This window comes from Lepidochelys kempii, chromosome 17 (assembly GCF_965140285.1).
Source record: "Lepidochelys kempii isolate rLepKem1 chromosome 17, rLepKem1.hap1, whole genome shotgun sequence".
Classification (NCBI taxonomy): Eukaryota; Metazoa; Chordata; order Testudines; family Cheloniidae; genus Lepidochelys; species Lepidochelys kempii.
Window position 1 is genome coordinate 19,406,179 of NC_136396.1, and position 19,967 is coordinate 19,426,145.

Sequence of the window (19,967 nt, forward strand, 5' to 3'; positions counted from 1 at the left end):
GAAAGCGGTTTGGTTAAGAGGAGTCAGGCCCCAGGATCTGCCCTGAGTTGTCCTTTGGCCGATCAGCCGGATGAAAAGCCCTGGCTGCCAGCTGACGTTGGCTGTTTCTCTTTCAGACTGACGCTGGCCCAAACTGCGGGGAATTCCAGATGCCAGCGGCACGTGGCGTGGTGCGGGCCGGCTTGCTGGTGCGCCCACGGCACCGATGTCTGTGGGAGATGAACCCCCACGTGGCCTGTACATCGCTGTATATAGCACGTCTGTAATGGGCACGGAAGCCCTATTCTCGCTGCCAGGCCCTTCCCCACCCTCCGTGGAGATTTCTCTAGGAGGCACTGGCAAATGCCTACTTGAACATTATCCACGATGCACAGAGCAGAGCTCCAGCCGCTCATGGGCATCTTTGCAAACTCTCTGGCAGGGGAAGTTTTTGTCCCAAGAAAAACCCCAGAACGGAAGAAAAGCAAGAAGGAACACCGCTGCCTCGCAGAGTCTCTCTGGGAGAAACGGCAGAGACATACATACCCAAGAAGCAGAGCCCATGGAGAAGGCAGAGAACTTTGGTGCCAATCTAGCATTGCTAGACTCTGTGGAGAGTCACGGGGAGCTGGATCAGGCTATTCTGCAGAGTCGCTGGAGCTCAGATACTAGCTGTGTCCAGGTGGCCAGCTCTCATCCAGCCCACGGTGATAGTGACCAAGGGTCACGTTTTCAATGTGCCTGTGTCCCCTTTTCAGAAGTGACGTAGAACCAGATCCTCAGATGTATTTAGGTGCCTAATTCCCATTGGTTTAGGTGGATTTAGGAGCCTAAACACGGTTGAGGATCTGGGCCCTAGGGTATTTAGGCACTTAAATATGTAGTTTTCAATGACAATTAGGCGGGCAGGTGCTTTAGAAAATCATAGAATCTCAGGGGTGGAAGGGACCTCAGGAGGTCATCTAGTCCAACCCCCTTCTCAGAGCAGGACCAATCCCCCATTTTTGCCCCAGATCCCTAAATGGCCCCCTCAAGGGTTGAACTCACAATCCCGGGTTTAGCAGGCCAATGCTCAAACCACTGAGATATGCCTCCCACCAAAAATCCTGCTAAATGCTTCTGCATCTTAAAATCTGGCCCGAAATCCCATGAAAAGCCAAAGGAGCTAAGTTCCTAAGTCATTTTTGAAAACGGACTTGGCCTTGTAAGTCCCATAGGAGCCCCTGAAAATCTTGCCCTGCATCCTGTTGGAATTGGATGGTGGCTGGTGGATCTACGGGAGATATGTTTGGCAGCAGGTCTCAGTCCAGGTCCCTGTGGCCATGTGTTCCCATCAGAATGACCCACCACCCTGCAATGGCCCAGAACTGATCCATGGGCAAAGCTCCTGACCTGCTTATCAAAAGGGGGTTTGTGAAACTGCCCCTGGATGATCCATTTGCAGGCCCATGTGCATTAGAAATCTAGGCCCCGCTCCAGAATCCGATCCATTCGGGTTTGCTGCATAGAGCCCCCTGGAAGTCAGTGGGACTCTCTGTGCCCAGCACAGACCTGACTGCTGAATTGGCTCCTGGGGATTGGTGAAAAGAAACGTGGAGCTGAACTGGTGCGTTTCTTGGACCCACTTGGGTGGCTCCACCTGTCAGCCAAGACGCCCGTGTAGCCCCATTCGGTCTTGGGTATTTCGCAAGGAAGCTCTGTTTGCATTCTCAGATCCTGGCGAAGAATCCTGGAACCCTGCTGGGATCCTCGAAGTTTGTCATTAACCCTTTGTCATTTCCCCAGCTGGGAGGCCAGAGAAATACTATTATTTGGCAGACGGAAAGGGAGGAGCTTGCTTAATTACGACGCGGGCAATCCCGGGCCTCTCAATTCTCCGTATAATTCCTTTGTTAATAACTGAGTGTGCATGTTCTGGGTTTTCCACTTTTCTTATACATTTTTTGGGTGAATAAATAAAAGCCCTTTTGAAATGTGCTGAGAACCAGCGTACTCATTGAATCACAGCTCAGCTGGTTGCAGTCAGTCCCTCAGTGGCAAATGGATTCTGAACAGTCACTGTGGTTACAGGCTGCCCCAGAGGGTGCAAATTCAAAGTAACTTCATTGAAGTCAAGGAAGCTGCTCCTGATTTACACCGGTGTTGCATATCAGAAGTATGGGCTGAGGTTTTCTGTGCTCTAGTTGCCTGGAAGACATGATCAAACCATAGCTGTTGGATTTTTTATATTTTTAGAGCTAGATCCTCAGCTGATGTATATCAGTGCAACTCCACTGAGGTCAGGAGAGTAACTTTGAGTTACACCAACCAAGCATCTGGCCCCTATGTTGTGTCGTGCATGGTGTGCCAGGACCTCTGGCCTGTTGAACCCAGGATAAAACCAGGGTTTCTCACTGGCTTCTCTCTGCCTCTCTGAGTGCTTCGGTTAGCATCACATGCCAGCAAGCAAGCCATCCCAGACATTCTCCACCATCAGCCAAGCAAGCTGGAAATGGTGAGATGCTCCCTCGTTTAGATCTGTCACCGCCTGAGTGGCGAGGTGCTGTCACCAGACGGATCCCAGCCGTTAGCTGCCGGCTAATGCCGCTGGCAAAGGAGGGGGGGCTTGATGAAGGCCTGCTCGGTGTGGCTCCTGATTTGCTGCTCCAGCATCTGTTGCGAGGCTCACGCTTGCCATTTCAAGAGCCCGGTTCCTTTGAGGAGCTCACAGCACTTTACAATGAATGGCCCCCTCGCAACACCCCTGGGAGGGGTTTGTTTGCCCCTGACTTGCAGCGTGATCAAAGAGCTTCGGTGCCTCAGTTTCTCCACCTGAGAAATGGGGCTGAGTTAGACGTAGACCCCCAAAATCCTGCCTCCTGGCTCTAGCCACTAGACTCCCTCCCTCCCATTTACCCCAGGGTCCCCCCTCGTGTGGGTAAAACGTCCAGACCCATTCTTTGGCTGGCTACTGATTGGCTGGGTAACCTGCCAGCCTTGGACTGCTGCTCCGGGACCATCCCATCCCCACCAGCCATCCTGTCCTACCTGGAAGGGCAGATGGATGCCGCAGTGGTGGCAGAGATGGCTTGCTGGGAAAAGAGAGGAAGGAAAGGGATGGGAGCTGAGGATACTCCCAGCGCCATCGCAACCTGCCGGAGAGATCAGGGGAGCAGCCCTGGGGCCTGCAGGATGCCCGTGGCAGGGGTTGATTTGTCATGGAAGATGGAGCCCGCGGATGTGGTATAATGTCCTTACCCTGGGCTCCCCGGGTAACTGCCCATTAGTCCTTGGGGGATATGGTACATCCCCCATTACCAAAGGCACATCACGCCCCCTTGGAGAGTGAGTGACTTGAGAAAGAGAGCTAGGGCTCGGAGCCTGGCACTGCCAGCCTCCCTGCTGCAGCGTTGCAGGAGGAGAGGGATTCCTGAGAGCCGGGAGGAGAGGAACGGGTGGAAGCAGCGGAGCACTGGCTGCCTGCAGCAGGCTCTGCTCAGTCAGCAGGGAAGGAGACCGACCACCTCAGAGGAGCCAGAGTGGGCAAAGGACCTGGGCTCTGTGAGCCAGGGTCTCCTCCCAGGGCTTTACTTCGCTCAGGATGGGGGACCAGCAGGGGTCCCTAAGCAAACCCCCGGGGTAGACTTTGGCTTGTCTCTGGGACACTTACATCACCCCCCTCCCTGTGCACTCCCAGCAAGGCAGGGCTGCAATCCCCACTGCACAGATGGGGAACCGAGGTACGGAGAGACAAGTGACTTGCCCAGGGTCACACCAGGAGTCTGTGACCGAGCAGGGAACTGACCTTTCATCTCTCTAGTCCTAAGCTAGTGCCCTAACCACTGGGCCATCCTGGGCTGCTTTCCCCACCCCCCACGGGACTATCTGAGCTGAGCAGGGATCCATTTGCAGCGGGACAGCTATGATTGTGGTGTGGCCTAGTGGTTAGGGCACTGGACTGGAACTCAGGAACCGCGGGTTCTGTTCGTGGCTCTGCCAATGACTCTGGGCAAGTCACTGCCCCTCACTGTGCCTCAGTTTCCCCAGCTGTACAATGGGATAAAAACAATGACCTCCTTGTAAAGCTCTAGGAGATCTGCTGATGAAAAGCACTTATAGAAGAGCTAGCGATTATTTATCTATTAATCCTGCCTCAGTGCAGGTGACCTCTTGCGGTCCCTCCCAGTCCTACCGTTCTATGGATATTCTAGCCCTCTGTGTCCTGCTGGAGAGAGGGCAGCAGAGCAAACGCCAGGGCCTGGCTCTCCACTGCCTCGCACCAGGCGGGTTTCAAACGCCCCCAGATCTCCAGTCACATAGAGCCAGAATTGTCAAAGGGATTTAGGAGCCTAAAGAGAGGCCTGGTAGGAATTTTGAAGGTACCTGGCCCCCTGGATTTCAACGGGGCATTGGTGCCTAACCTGGTCAGGCAGTATTAAAGTCCCCCCTGAGGGTCTCTCTGCATTTATGGTGCCTAAATCCCTGGGAGTATCTTACCCCACTGGGCATAGGTGCCATGTGTCACACTGCATACGGCGTCCCACCATGCTCTAGTGAATCAGGTCCAAGGGTAGCATCAGAGCACCTGTCCCCTCCCATCTCAGGCCCGTAGGGGGGTTTCTTGTGCCTTTCTGGGGTCGTATTCTGCACCTGTCAGATACAACTCACTCCCTTTAGCTTGAAGGTGGGGAGACCCAGTCCCCTCCCTCTGTCTGACCTTGGTCTCTGGCTTCTAGGCCCAGTGCACTGCAGCTGCCCTGCAAAGCACAATGCATCCGGGCGGATGTCCTTCTGCAGAACCTAGGCTGGAGAAACTGAGTTTCCTTTGGCTCCAGATTACCCTCCAGAGCCAGGGATGGCTTCCTAGTAAGACCATACTGGGCCCTAATGTGGCAATGTTAGAGAAGAACTCAGGCCAAAAGCCTGAGTCCCAGTGTTTCCCACCTTTGGATCTGGCTGGCCCTTCCACGTTAGCTAGATGCTCTTTCTAGCCACGGCTCCAGGCAAGGGCGAGAGTGGACCCGGCTCCGGAGTGGGGAACGACAGGGGGATTCTGGAGGCGGCCACCACGCTACAGGGTCGAGGCAGGCAGCTTTGAGCTCCTGGCTACTTATTTCCCATGTGCCAAGCGACCGGAAGAGCACAGCTAAGGCTCCCGATCTCATGGCCTGTGCACGGACGAAGGAAGTGGCCCCGTCTGTGGGCGACGGCTGCATCTAATCAAATGCCCAGGGAACAAGCGCGCGCCAGATGGGCCCTTTTGTATTGGCCACCGTAAGCTTTTTTTTTCCCCTTTGCTTTCCCCAGCTCTTGCCCAGAGCCACTGCAATTCTACACAGATCAATAGCATCGAGTGGTTCCCTTTGTCCCCTCTGAACGGGAGACGGTGGCGCAGGATGGAGAGAATAAATATTTCATAAAGCCCAGGCGAGCTTGGGTTTGGATTTATGGCCTCTGAGGAATAAGGGATGAGTCTGTGCCCGGGCGAGGGGCTATTAACAGGGAAGGCAATTATTAAGCCAGGCTGAAAGAACCCAAGACAGCAAGGGAAAGGGGCGGGGCTTGAATTTGATTTCACTGAATTCTGGTATAATAAGACGTGGGGCCGGATTAGACACCTTTAAAAAATCTGGCCCCTGGCCCTTAGAGAACACATTGCCCCGGCACCGCGGCAGCATCAGCCTCCCCTCGGAGCGGGAAACGGGGGCACGGAAAATGCAAGTCGCTCACCCTAGTTCATGTGTCAGGGGCAGAGCTGGGACGAGCCCACAAGTTCCCTGAGTGCCAGGGTAGCGCCCGGCCAGTGGGCCAGACTGGCAAGCCTTGCTTAAAGGGGACAGAGAGCATTTTCCAGGAGAGGTGGGGAAAAATCAAGGTGATTTTTGATCCTGGCCAAACGTGGGTAAGTCTGGGCGGTGTCCAGCTCCGGCCTCGCCCATCCCTCTCTCCTTGAATCAGAGGAGCCTGACCTGCAACGTTCAGCTCTGGAAGCGAATCTTCCCATGGGCAGAGGCTGAGCGCGACCAGTTTGGTTCAAGCCCAGTGCTAGCTTGAAGGGGCCCCAGATCTGTGGCGTCCAAGGGGCACATTTGGGACACTCAGTGGGTGGGTTTCCCAACATGGAGGCACCCAGGGGCTGCTGTGTGACAGAGATAGGCCCAGGATCTGGATTCAATTTAGATCAGCAGCGGCTTGAGGTTCGAGCAAGATTCACAAGAGGTGAAACCTCCCAACCTGGACAAGAGTGTCCTGAGTGATTGTAATTAATGAAAACAGAAATTCTGGAAGGGGTCTTAAACCTGCTTTTCCCAGGGCTGAACCAATCTCTGACTATTATAGACCAGGCCTTAGACCTAATGTGGGGGGCAGATTGCCCTGCATCTGCTACTGGGGGGTTCTTACACCTTCCTCAGGGCATCTGGTGCTGCCATTGTCAGAGACAGGACTCTGGCCCCAGGTCTGATGATTCCTGTGTTCCCAGCTGTTCTCAGGTGATTGCAGACTCAAGGGGTGAGAGCCTTGTGCGATCCATCATTCTCAAGAGATTCCCCCCATGCCAGGCTGCTTCCGAACGGCGTCCAGAAAACCTGGCCGCTTCTGGCTTTGGCTCTGACCTAGAATCAAGCCCATAAACCCAGGTTCTGGATCCCAGCTGGGAGTAGGAGTTGGGGTTCTGGGTCCGTCCCACCGCTTGTCCTGGAGGTCAGGAGTAGAAGAGCTGTCGGAATTCTGGAGCCAGGGCTCGGCTCCCCCCAACTAGGGAAGGCCGGAGCTCTGGATCCAGCTGGCCCTCAGGGCAGGCTCTGTGCTGTATCCACAGCTGAAAGGCAGGGTCCTTGTTTCATTACAATAGCTTACTGCGGGCGCTGGGGAGTCCTGGATCCACGGCTCCCTGCCTCAAACTGGCAGGCCTTGCCCTTAAATTAGCCTGCAGCTATGGGCTCTGCGGCTGCCGGAGTCCCGGGGAGCGGTGCCTAGGCGTGGGGAGACTGGGATGGAAGAGGAGAGCCCGAGGAATCGGGAAATCCCCCCTCCCGTTCCTAATGCCAGCTCTGAGTGGCCCAGAGCAGGAATCACATGTGCCTCGGGGTAACCCAGCATGCAAGCAGGTGTGTGTGTGTGGGTGCGCCCCCCACTGAGACCAGTGCAGCCTAATGGGGGTGGGGTGTCCTTTGGGGGGTGACTGAGGCCCTCACGACTAGCAGGGAGCAGTCCCTGTGCTCAGTATGGGACCGTGTGGGGAGCGGTTCAGGATCTTTGCTCCTCCAACCTTAATCCGGCTTCGGTAAAAGAGACAATCGGCCCCAGCTTTGTGCCAAACGGGCAGTGCCGCCTAGCGCAGAGGCCGCTGGCGAGCGCTGCTGAGCCATTGCCCCCGCTTTGCAGGGACTGCGGATCTGCTGAGCCGTGTCTCAGACGTGCCCCCAGCCCCAGCCAGCCCGGGCGCCCAGCCAGCACCCTGAGAGAGCCCTGTTGGCAGGACCTGGCCTGGGCTGAGAATGGCCTTTGCTTCCAGTCGTGGGTAAGGGTAGAGCTCGCCACGGCACGCTGCGTCAACCAACCCAAAGCGGGAGGGAAAAGATAAGCCCGGGCCGTGGGTGCCTGGTTGGGTGGGGACTGGCTTGGCTGCAGCTGCCAGGGGTATCAAGGTACAGAGGACTGCTCCAAGTGGGGTCTGCCTTAAAGGCCCGATCCAAAGCCCACTGCAATCCATGGGAGTCTTTCTACTGACTTCAAACGGGCTAGGGCCCAGGCCCTTAAACAGGCATCCTCCCACATGGAGGGCTGGTGTCTTGTAAGGGGGTTCCGTCCCCCATTGTGGGGGGAGTGCGGGTGTATTTTGGGGATAGGGGGGCAGCCTGCCCCATTGCAGACATGACCCACAGTTGCCCAGCTCTGATCCGTGTCTTATGACGTATTGATTTATTATCAGGCTCCAAAGTGCAGGGGCTGGCTCTGGTGTTGCGGTTCTGACCCAGCTCCGAGTAGGTCTGAGGCTGGGGGAAGGGAGCAGCCTAGCCGGCAGTGTCATGATGATGTGCCCCTTTAAGGCCATCAGACACGCTGCCTGTAACCTGAGCAGCCCAGCGCTGGAGCTGGGATGAGTCACTCAATGCACAAGCAGTTGTACAGCTGGAAGCAACCGCCCTGTTCCTGTGCATTTGCCTGTTCCTGGGCCCAAGTCCAAGTCAAACCCTTCTGTGCCTCAGTTTCCCTGTTTGGATATGGACCTGCCCGCTCTTTTGCCTGGGGACGATGAGGTCACATGTTGCAATGTTTGGACCCTTTCACTCCAGATGTGACAGAGGGTGCACCGAGCACTTCTTACACATCTTGATGTTCCCTGCAAGTCCAGCTGCTTACAAGAGGCAGCGTTATCCGTGCGTAGAGCAGCCGACCTGGGTTCCCATCCTAGAGCTGCCTCTGGCTCCTTCCCTTTTCTCTGCCTCAGTTTCCCCATCTCATAACAATTCTCACCCACCTGAGGTGAGCAGTGCTGGGGGCCGCCAGCTAAAGCCTCCCCCTCCTTCCGCTTGGCAGTCTAAAGTTGGGCACCTAAATACAAGGGCTGATTTTTCAGAGGTGCTGGGCACCCACTGGTGTTAGTGGGAGCTGCTGGTGCCTGATGGCGCTCAGGATCGGGCCCACCATGGCTGCCCACATCGGTACTGCGATCAAGACTTTCCTCCTGGTCGCCCTAGAGAGGGCACCAGAGGGAAGCGCAGCCCCAGCGAGCTCCAGCCATCATCATTATGGGCAGCGCCAGCAGCCTGGGTTTCTCCAACTGCTCTGCCAATGCCATTTCTCCCCATGCCTGAGCCGGAGATGACTGAGATCGCCCAGATCCAGCAGGCCTTCTCATGAGAATAACGAGCCTACAGGGTCTCACTGGGCCCCGGCAGAGGAGCAGGGTTATGATCCCCCTTTGACAGACAGGGAACTATGAGAGAGCAGGGCTGGAATTTTCAATCCCCGCAGGCTGAGCTCTTTTGAAAATCAGCCCCCAAGTGACATGCCCAAGGTCACGCTGAGAGTCTGTGGCGGAGCTGGGACCTGCACTCCTGGCCCCAGGTTTTTAAACATAAAACCATCCTTCCTCTCTGGCTCTCCATTCCATAGCCCTAGTTAAGTGACGAGGAGCTATTTCAGGAACTGTGCCGTCACCAAAGCAATGACTGAACTGGCAAGGCAGTGAACAACGCAAGGAGCGAAGCCTGGGCGGGTTTGACGCGCTCTGTAGTTTCGCCCCATCGCTTTGGCAGGGTTTTGCCAGAAGCCAATAACCCTTGCGGCACAAAGATTTGTGCCTCCCCTTGTCCTCGAGGTTCCGAGGACGCCAGCTGAGACGGGTAAATATCCCATATTGGCAACGTTTTCCATCTATCCTTCTTTTCTCCCCCGTGACTGGGGCGAGTCCCCTGTGGGTCTCCGAGCAATAGTGTAATCCTTATTGCAGCCAACTTGTCAGCCTGCACTGCAGTCATTTTTATTTACAGGGGGCATGAACGCCATTAACTCACAGCACCACAAGTGATGTGTGTTTCATCTCAGTCCACGTTCCTCACAGGGTCCTGAACCTGTGTCTACGGGAGTTCCGGAGGAGGGCGGGGAGGGGTTCGCCGGCTGGCGAGGTGCCTTCACGTAGAAGTGATTCTGTTTCACCTCCGTGGTGTGCTCTGATGGAGTCATCTCAAGGCTGTTTTTCTTGGTTAGTATCTTCTAGGACAAAATCAGTCCACTGCCCCGCCCAGATAAACGTTAGGGGTTCAGATTAGGGGTTTCTGGCTGGGAATTTTTGTGGCAAAATGTTTTTTTCCACTGGAAAATACTGATTTGTCCTAACACCGTTAGCGGGAAGGGGTTAGTCTGGATGAATTTTGCATTTCAAAAAAATTTGGAACGAGAGTTTCGACGTGGCCAAGATGTTGAAACAAAACATTCCAGGTTTCGTTTTGCAATTCAAGTTAACTTACAGTAAAAAACAAATGCAAATAGGAAAAATTATAAGGGTCAAAATCAAAAGGAAATGTTTGAAAATTATTGACACGCAAATGTTTCAACTGACCCACGCTAAATGTGTTTCCGATTTTTGGCCCACAAAAATTTTTGAGATTTCGACTTTTCGCCCTGATTTGGGACAGGAACAAATTTCAGAAATTGCAAAACTTCTTGTGGGATGGGAAAACAATTTCCTATTCAGCTCTAGTTCCGTTAAAATGGGCCCCACATTTGAACTGTCCTTAGTCCTGGCTAAGTCCCACTCTGAAGGGTTTGTAAAGGCCAAGCCAGCCCCTGGTTCTGTTTCGATCAGCTTTAAACAGAATCCGCATTGTGACTTTAACCTTGTCCTCATTGCAGAGTTAACATGAGTGTTGGCCCTAACTCAAGTCCTGCCCACACACAAAACCCCGTCATTCAAGTGTGAGGGTGCTTTGATCTTGCATTGACTGGTCCACAATGAGTTTTAGGCTACAGCTCAAGTGAGCCCACGGCTAACAGCATGGCTCAGTGCTGCTCTGGTATTATTCTGCACCGCACTCGAGCTAGAGGCTCAAGGGGGGTTCACTCAGCACAGAGAACTCGAGGTAACGCTGACGGCAGCTATTGTGGGCCCATCATGAGAGATCGGCTCAAGCGGCAAAACGGTGGCTGTACTTCTGGATCCGGCCCGTGGAGGCTCCAGAATCCGGGGGTGTTTGGATCCGGGTTTTCAGTCGGGCTTGGCTCTGATCTAAATAAAGATGAGGGTGGCACCCGCCTCGGGAAGTTGAGTGTTGAGCGGGGACTCCCCTGAGGGGAGGCAGATGGCGGCCAGCTGCCATGCTGGAGTTTCCGCCTCTCTCCCTGGAGGAGGATGGGGGAGTGTGTGCAACACGGATACCCCCTGCGGCAGGGCACCTGCTCCTGTGCCGGATGAACCAGGAGCAGCCCCGTGGCAGCTTGGGAAGGCAATCCACACCCACACTTGCCCTGCTGGCTGGAAGATGTTGTTCTGCTTAAGGAGGGAGCTGGGAGCTCGTGGAGTCATTCTGGGAATGGAGAGGCTGGGGCACCATCTCCTGGGTCTAGGTTTTCATGCCACACTCATCCCCAGGGTGCTGAGCACCTGCAAGGCCAACACCAAAATGCTGCGGAGTGGGGCAGGGGCCGGGGAGCTGCAAGATGAGCCCTTGGATCTCACCAGCCTTTAGATCAGCATACCAGGCAGGAAGAGGACCGGGTGTCATGCCTTTCCCCGTCTCCTGCATGGTGGGACTTGACAGCAGTGGCATGGGATCCTGGCTGCTGCCCCAGGGGAAGGTAAAGGGGACTCCCCCGTCTGCCGGGGGTTTGCACTGAGTAATGATGTCACCTCATTCCTAGGGCCAAGGCACCAGAGCATAGCTAGCCCAGTCCCTGGGATCATGCCCCAGCGCTCGCCTTGGCTGACTGAGGAGACCCCATGAGCTCTGGAGTTCTAGCCCTTGGCGGCTGGGAAGGTGGTTGCTGTGGCAAGACCTGGGATGGTGGGAGACAGGGGACAGGGAGGAAAGGAGACACCCCTGAGGTTCTCCTAGGAGACACAAATGTGTGAATACCAGCAAAGTTACCCCCTCAAATGGAAACCCCCCTGGGACAGATCCTCAGCTAGTGTCAATCAGTGCAGTGCCATTGATTCCAGTGGCACTAGCTGGGGCCCCAGACCTCTGTCTGAGCCAGAGCACAGCCCAAACGTTCTCATTCCAGCTTCGAAATCAAGGAGCAGCGGGCCTGTCGCCTCCCGGTCACCCGTCCAGATCCAGCCTGGGCCAGCCATGACTGAAAGCTGGCACCATGTAGTGGTAGGGGGCACTGTGCCTTTAAGGGCTGAGCTTCCCAGCCAGAGAGTCCGGGCAGGGCCCTGGGAAGCTCTGGTGGTGATGCCCGGAGCGAGCTGGAAGGGGATCAAGCAGAGCTCTTGCTGGCTGAATACCGCTCCATGGGACAGCTGTTTGTTGTGCTGCCTGACACAGGCAGGTGAGCACCGCCCAGCTCCCAGGGGTCCACTTAAAAATCAGAGTCACCCAGTGAGGCCCCTTGTTAGCAGACTCAGCAGAGCAGGGAATGGGCCAGGCCGTTCTCCAGATAGGCTGCTGGAGGGGGCGTTAGCGGAGAAGGGTGGGAGCCGGCCCACGCTGGGGCTAGGCAGAAGGCTCCTGCATGCAGTGCAGCCTGCCTAGCCCCGAGTCCCCTGCAAAGGAAGCCGGGAAACCTCTTTAATGAGCAAAATCTCCCCTGGGCAGGTGAACTTTGAAGAGCAATTTAAAGCCAGGCCTGCCCCAGCTGACTGATTTAAAGGGCCCATGCTGCTGCTGCCCTGGGCTGCTCGGAGCAAGCACGGGGGTAGGGTCTGCCCCGGAAGGGCCAGAGACACCCCTTCTTTCCTGTGCTGCTGCACCTTGGATGGATTTGGTCCGGGGGGGCTCAGTCAGGCTCCTGGCCCTATTGAGTGGGACCATTGTGTCCTGGAGACTTGGCCCCTGAGAGCTGAGTGGTAGAAAGCCACGGCGCTGGGCTGGGTTGGAGGGGACTGGGGCTCGGTAGCTGGCTCGGCTGCTAACCTGGGAGTGTCAATGCAGAAGTCACTTCCCCTCCTGGCCGTTGTCTGCCTGGGCTCTTTAGACTGTAAGCTCTTTGGGGCAGGGACTGCCTCTGAGCGTGTGTGTACAATGCCTCGCACCATGGGCAGGGACCTGGCTAGGGGCTGCAGGGGGCTGCTGGGATGCACGTCAGTGCAGGGCACAGACCCCAGGCCAGTGGCCCAGGGGGCCAAAGCCTGCTCCCAGGAAGTGCTAGGTGCCAGTTCACCCCATCCCTGAAACCACGGTCAGGCAAACAGCCTCGCACTAGGACCCCGGCCCCTTGGTGGGGCAGGGGAGGGGCACTTCCCTCTCCCCTCACCCTCAGGGGAAGGGGCCCTCACCCCCACAGGGCCAGGGCTTTCCTGGCCCCAGTTTGGTTTCATCCTTTGTTGTTTCTGATGGGGACGTGCAGTGGGGTGGGGTTGCTGGGGCGTGGCGTCTCCTGCTTAGGGGATCTGTCCCACTCTCCTTCTGGCCCCACACAGGGCAGCCCCATGGAGGGAGCCGGGGTGTGTGTGTGTCCACTACATGCCACTTTTGTTCCTGGGGGCCAGGCGAGTGGAGCAGCACCTCCCTGCTTCTGCCTCAGGGCCCCCTTGGCGAGCCTCCGGCCTGCCTCCCTGCTCTCCGGGTGGTGGAGGTCCTTAAAACCCCCTGACTTCCTGGTGGGTCAGAGCCGCAGCTGCTGTCGGTGCCCAAGGAGCAGAGCAAGGCGCTGGTCCTTTAATGGCTGCGACCGGTTCCTCTCACACCCCACTAGAGCCACAGGGCCGGACGCTGGGGGGAGCGTCGCTTTCCGAAAGGGAGGTGGGCAGAGAGGTCGGGGCAGGAGAGGAAATCATCCCAGGCAGGCCATGGTCCCACACAAAGCATCTGCCCCTCCTGTCTTGCGCTGGCTGCTGGGCCCAGGCTGCCCGTGGTCAGAGCCAGAGAAGCCTAGTCAAAAGTGGCCACGTACAATGGCACCTCCTCACTTAGCAGATCCACTCCCGGGGCCTGGGCCTCAGGTCACTCTGGTGACAAAAGGGGCCTTGCAAGTCCCAGCTGCCCCCCCAGACTGGTGCAGAGCTGGAGCTCCCAGCCCGGAGTGTCGGGACCACGTCAGGGGCAGGGAGGGGGCAGAGTGCACTGCTTGTCAGGGCCCATATAGGGCATAGGGATTGGGGCACGAATTACCACAGCCCTGAGGCTGCTCAAATTTACACTGGGTCCTGGCTGCTCCAGAATATGGGAAGCGCAAAGATATGTAAAAGCTGCCTTTGCTTCCCCTTCCTCCTGCCCCAAGTGCAAGAACGAAGGGGCTGAGCATCAGGCCCCAGTGCACATTGGGAGTCAGATCGGCTCTCGACTCTCGCGGACGGTGCCAAACACACGGTCTTACTGTTTCCACTGCCGAGCCGATCCAGCTAGGAGAGGACAAGCCCTATGCTACTCTAGCTCACGGGGCATCCCCAGAAGTATGTGCTTTCCAACTGCAGGGCCAAATCCTGCCCCCACTTAAACCCATGTCTGCCCTCTGTTACCCCAGTGAAAGACCCTGGGAGACAGCAGGGAATCAGTGGTGTAAGGGAGGGCAGAGTTTTCCCTTCTCCCCCCAAGAGAATTGGACACGCAATTGTTTGTTTCTTCCTCTGACCCCTCCAGAGCCATGTGTGGGACCCCTGAGCTGATCCTAACAATCTACTTCCTGGAGCAGGGGTTTCCCCCAGGCAGAGCTGGATTTTGGTGCTGCGGAGCGGTCAGAGACCAGGGCTGATCCTGCAGCTTGAGGGCACCACATGGGCCATTTGCTGTGATCTGGGGCTGGCGTTTGCTTATTTTGAGCCTCAGTGACGAGCAGCAGCCGGACTAGAGTCCATCTTGCTTCAGGGCAAGGCATGCAGCATGCGTCAGAGGTGCTCACACCAACCGGGGGACACGACACCGATATGGCGCAGGGGCTATATACAGGCGCTTGCCTCAGGCTCGGCGTGCTGACCTTGTGAACTTGACCATCAACTGCTTGAATCGACCCCGAAGGAGCCTGGTCTCTGCAGCACCACTCAAATTACCCAGACTGGTTCATCCACACTGCGCAGGAAAACAAGACCCACCTGCTGCTGCCAGTCCATCAGGGAAATCCATGAGCGGCCGCAGCGATAAAGGGACATAGGACAAAACTGAAAGTATGCGTCTCCCCCCTCCCTGCACTGGGCTGGCCTGGGTAAAACTGAGAGTTGCAAAACCCAAACTCCGGTATCCATCATTAGTAATGTTACGCTCCTCCTTGCATGCAGAGTGGCCATGTGCAGATGAAAATGACTTTGGGGGAGTAATAACCAGAAAGAATAAACATAAAATCCCCATAAAAGGGGAACGCAGGACCTGGCTGTTACCTGCAAGGCCAGGTTTAGACCAGCAGAACCTGGAGGAGTTTGCTGGTGAGGCAGACAGACTGGTGTGACAGGGGGCTATCATACAGGGGGGAGGGATAGCTCAGTGGTTTGAGCATTGGCTTGCTAAACCCAGGGTTGTGAGTTCAATCCTTTAGGGGGCCATTTGGGGATCTGGGCCAAAAATTGGGGATTGGCCCTGCTTTGAGCAGGGGGTTGGACTAGATGACCTCCTGAGGCCCCTTCCAACCCTGATAGTCTATGATTCTATGATAAGCTCCAGTAAAGCTCTCCCTTGCTAAGCAGAGATAACACAGTGGCTCATGGTTCTGGTCTCCCTGAGGAGCGTGTTACTTGTAATTATTTGCATTGCAGTAGCACCAGCTGAGATCAGGGCCCCATGGTGCTAGACGAGGCATAGACACACAGTAAAAGACAGCCCCTGACCCGACGAGCTTACCATCGAAATAGAGAACGTCTTCCTTTGCGCGAAAGGAATCTTCCGCAAGAGGCAGTTTTACACCGCGGGAGACGGAGGCACAGAGACTTACCCCAGTTCACGCAGTGCATTAGTGGCAGAGCTGGGGCTAGACCCCAGACGCTCTTACTCCCAATCCACTGCTGTAACCACTAGGCCAACTTTTTAATATGACTGCCTGGCAAGCAGAACCTATGTGTGCACACGTGCTCATTGCCTGGTGTGTTTTTACTGAGTGCACTGGGATTCCTTCTGACCAGCAGCTGAGCTAGAATGCAGATCCCTTCTGGAAGGAGACTTTCCGGCGTGGCTGGGAGTAGGTCTCCCATGACACGCAGCAGCGGGAATAGGGGGTGCCCTGCCCTTGGAGAAGGCAGGGAGGCTGTCCCAACCCTCCAGGAACAGATCAGTGGCTCCAGGCTGCATCTGCTGCTGAGTCACTCTGCAGAGCCATATTCCAGCAAGACTCCAGCAGCCGGACTGGCTGAGCCGCACCATGCTGACTGCCCCTAATGAAAACTAATGAGATTGCTGATTATTCCTTGCAGCCCGGGTGCTTTCTGCTCACTGGCTCCTTCTTGCTAGGTCCATCTGCAGAGCTGGCTGATTGGAGGGGGTGAGGGGAGAGGTGTTGCAGTCTGCAGAGGGGGTCCTCTGCATCCCCTGCAGCAGCTGAAGGGGTGGGGGGACCCAGGGGGGGTCTCCTGCCAGCGCCAGCCAGGCAGAGTAATGCAGGGCTATAAAGACAAGGAATGACTCCGAGCCAAGATGAAATGGAGCCATTAGAAATCAATCCACTCACTGGGCAGCTTTAAGTGAGCTGGTGGCTTCCGCCAGGCAGCGTTCAGTAAGGAGCTGGTGATGTGCCCAGCAGGGGCGGGGGGAGCCGACGGGGCTGGCGTGCTTCCATCTCCCCTGCTACCTCTGTACCCCCCCCCCCTTGCCATGTATTCAGCACACAGCATCCTATAAACAACCGCCTCTTTATCATTTGAGGTCACCCCTGGTTCCTCCGTGGGCCCCAAACTAAACTCGGGGCGCAAGAGCCCCTTAACTTTGGAGGAGGGGGTTGCACTCTCAAACTAGGTCTGGAGTTTGTAGCTGACCTGTCTTCCTCGCAGGGCCTGGAGCCAAAATCTGCAGCCAAACACCCCACCCCACCCTCCACTGCCTTTTATGTGGCTGAGGGATTGAAAAGCCAGTTTTGCGTGTCCTGGGTTGGAAAGGCTGCAGCGTACAGGGCCCTGCTGACCTTTCCCTGCCGCCAGGAGCCACCCCTCATGTCTTTGCCCTGCTGCTACAATCTGCAGCCCTGCTACCCGGGGATGCGGGGCCAGATGCCCACAGATCTGGGACGGTATCGGGAAGACTCCCATTGACTTCAGTGGGCTGCAGATCAGGCCCCAGGTTTCCCAGGGCTTCCTTCTGTGATGGAGGGCGAAGGAGTCGAGCACCCCTGAGGAACATCACCCTGCAAGCTATTCGTAGGCCTTAGCATGTGAGGTGGTGGACAGGGGGGAGCTGGGGGGCACCACCTCGTCCTCCCTGGGGCTTATGGATTGACTCCACCATGGCAATATTTTGCTGGGCGTGGTTTCTCAGCTCACGCTCCGGACGCTGACAGCAGCCTCGTGAGTGCCTAGGGTGGCCAACTTTGTCGTATTTAAAAACTGGATACTCCAACGGGAGTGCCAGAACCTCCCCCGCCCTGTCCCTTCCCCCAAGTCCCCACCCCTGTCTCGCCTCTTCCCCTGAGGCCCTGCCCCCATTTGCTCCTCTCTGCCCCCTCCCCCCCCCGCCCTGCCTGGGTTGGGAGAGACTCGCCTGCAGAGCCGGGGACTGAGAGTTGCAGCCACTCAATGCCAGTAGGAGGCAGCCCTGTATGAGTAGGGACTAGCAGGTTGATGACCCAGTGCTTCCCCCTGCTGCAGAAACTAGAGGTTGGATGTCCGGTCAGTAGATCTGACTGCATCCTGTCAGGTCCCCTTTTCAACCGGACTTTCTGGTCGAAAACTAGACACCTGGCCACCCTGAGGGTGCCATGTCCGGTGAGACGTTTGTAGAAGAGCCACCAAATACGGCAGCCAGCAGGACAACTCTCTCCCTTAGTCGGCAGCCTCAGCAGAGACATCAGGGCATGAAGACTGGAGATCTGCGGTCTCCAGACGTAAGGTCAGTTGCAGGAAGGCTAAAAGGACACATCAGTCTCCTGTGGGAAGGGACAGTGGCCCAGGATAGACAGTGCTGGACAGATGGAGAAGAGGACTTCACACTCCAGGGCTGCAAGATGGCAGTCTGTCAGTCCAGGAGGAGGAAGTTCTTTGTGACTGTGGGGCTTTCTCCATGTCCACACATACTAGGAAACTGCATGGATTTAACTAAATCGGTTCCTAAGCTGGTGCAACTTTTTTGTGCAGACAAGGCCGTGGAGCCGCCAGTCCAGCACTTTTCATCTTCAGGACAGTCTGTTTCATGAAAAATTTACCATTCCCATCTCCTTTTCCAATGCCAAATGAATCTCAGAAGAGCCCTTTCCCTGTCCACACCTGGGTTTAACCAAGTTGGCAAAGATCACAGTTGAGGATGGCTGTGGAGCTCAGATGCACGCTATAGTGGTCATGGTATCCTCCCAGCTCCTGTTCCAAGTCCCTGCGGGGTAACGTCTTGGAGGAAGAGCTCAGGAGGCTGTGTCTCCAACTCTCCGGATGGTCCGTGTCGCTTACACTCATCTGGCGTTGTGCCAGTCGTGCATGAATGATCACTTCTGCAGAGACCCAAGGCAAAGGTTGGCAATGCATTATCTCAATCAGGACGGGGCAGGGAGAGGTGTGCAAAGAATCAAAGGCTGGACAGGGCTCAGGGGCTCTTCAGACAAGATCCTTGCTAATGGGTTTTGTTGCAGGGCATCAGCAACTCATATAGGAGTGGGAAAGGGAGACTAAGGAATTTATTTATAACATATCATGAGAAGCAGTGTCTATCTATCTATCTATCTATCTATCTATCTATCTATCTATCTATCTGCCCGCCTACCTGTCTGCCTACCTACCCCCTCATCATTATATTTGGGCACCAAATGTATATAGGGCACATCACCTGGAGGTTTAAGTTAAAGATGGGCCTGAGCCGGGACTCAAACACCCCTGAACATTGGAATATATGGATCTGGATGTGGGATTTGAGTTGTGGACCCCACCCCGTGCCCTCTGATGGGCCAGAGGCAGTCTCTATTACGTCTGCTAATATGGGACTTGATAGTCACCGAGGAACAACGGTTGACGAAGGTTCTTTCTCTGGTACAAAGTGTTATTGCTCGAGGACTTATTAGTCAGCTGTAAAAGTGCCACACCTCCCAAAAAATGTAACACCTGTGCCAAAATATTGCAAATTTCTTTCTTTCTTTCTTTCTTTCTTTCTTTCTTTCTTTCTTTCTTTCTTTCTTTCTTTCTTTCTTTCTTTCCAGGAGCAGAAGCAAACAACACAGGAACTAAAGTCCAGATTCCAGTTCGTTTGTACCGACATTTTGGTATAATGTGGAACACGCTTTGGTCTAACTCCATAATCCCTATCGCTAAATGACTCCAGGAGCCAGAGTGAAAGGAGAACCTGGCTCCCACTCAGGGTTGACAGAGGACTAAGAAGCTGCCCTCATTGCCTGTTGGAGTATCTCATTCCCGAACTTCTGATCAGTTTCACAAAGGCCCCAGTGGAATCCAGTGGCTAAATGTGACCTGGGTTGACCAAAAATGTAGCATCCCCGTTGTGGGGAAGCGGGCACTGCCAGGAATGTACGCTGGGAAACACGCCTCTTTTATTCACTGGCTATTCGGCGTGTTCCATGTTGATTTAGTGTTGATTTAGCCAGTGGATGTGGCTGATAGTTATGATACCTGGCTGCCTGTTTCCTCCGTACCCAGGTAACCAGAAATCCCTCTGCGACGTGGGGTTAAGACTCTGGTTGATCTGCTTAATCTGGTTCTAATCCACCACTGCAGGCAAGTGGCTCAGAGCCTGAGAGCGAGGAGAAACTCTGGCCTGAACCTCTGTTTTGACACTGATCTTATTTCCAGGGTCAGCACGGGTAACTAAGGTAGCTGCTTTCAGGGAGCCGCAGCGAAGCATTCTCAAGTACCTTCTGCAGTGCAGTCACCCGGGCCTGCGCCTTTGGGCCCCAATCCTGCAAAGTGCTGTGCTCCTCCTGCTGGGCTCCACGCTCTCTTGATTCTCATTGAGCTGTGAGCCCTGGCAGGAGATGATCTGAAGGGACTGGTCCCTTAGGAACAGGACCACTAGAACTGCAGTCTTGGCTTTGCATTGCATTCCTGTAGTAGGGGGGCAGGCTGGCAACTGCTTGTGGCAACTAGTGGGGCAAATTCAGCTCTGCAGCCAGTGAAGTTAGGCGAGGAAGAATCTGGGCAATTATGTGAGTTGAATACCATATTTGGAAGAGCTATTACTTTCCCTCTGGGCTGTGCTCAAGCTGAAAAGCAGAGGAGACTCTAATGGAAGACAGCTCTCCTTTGATTCCTTTATAGTTCAGCCATTTCCCTGCAGTTC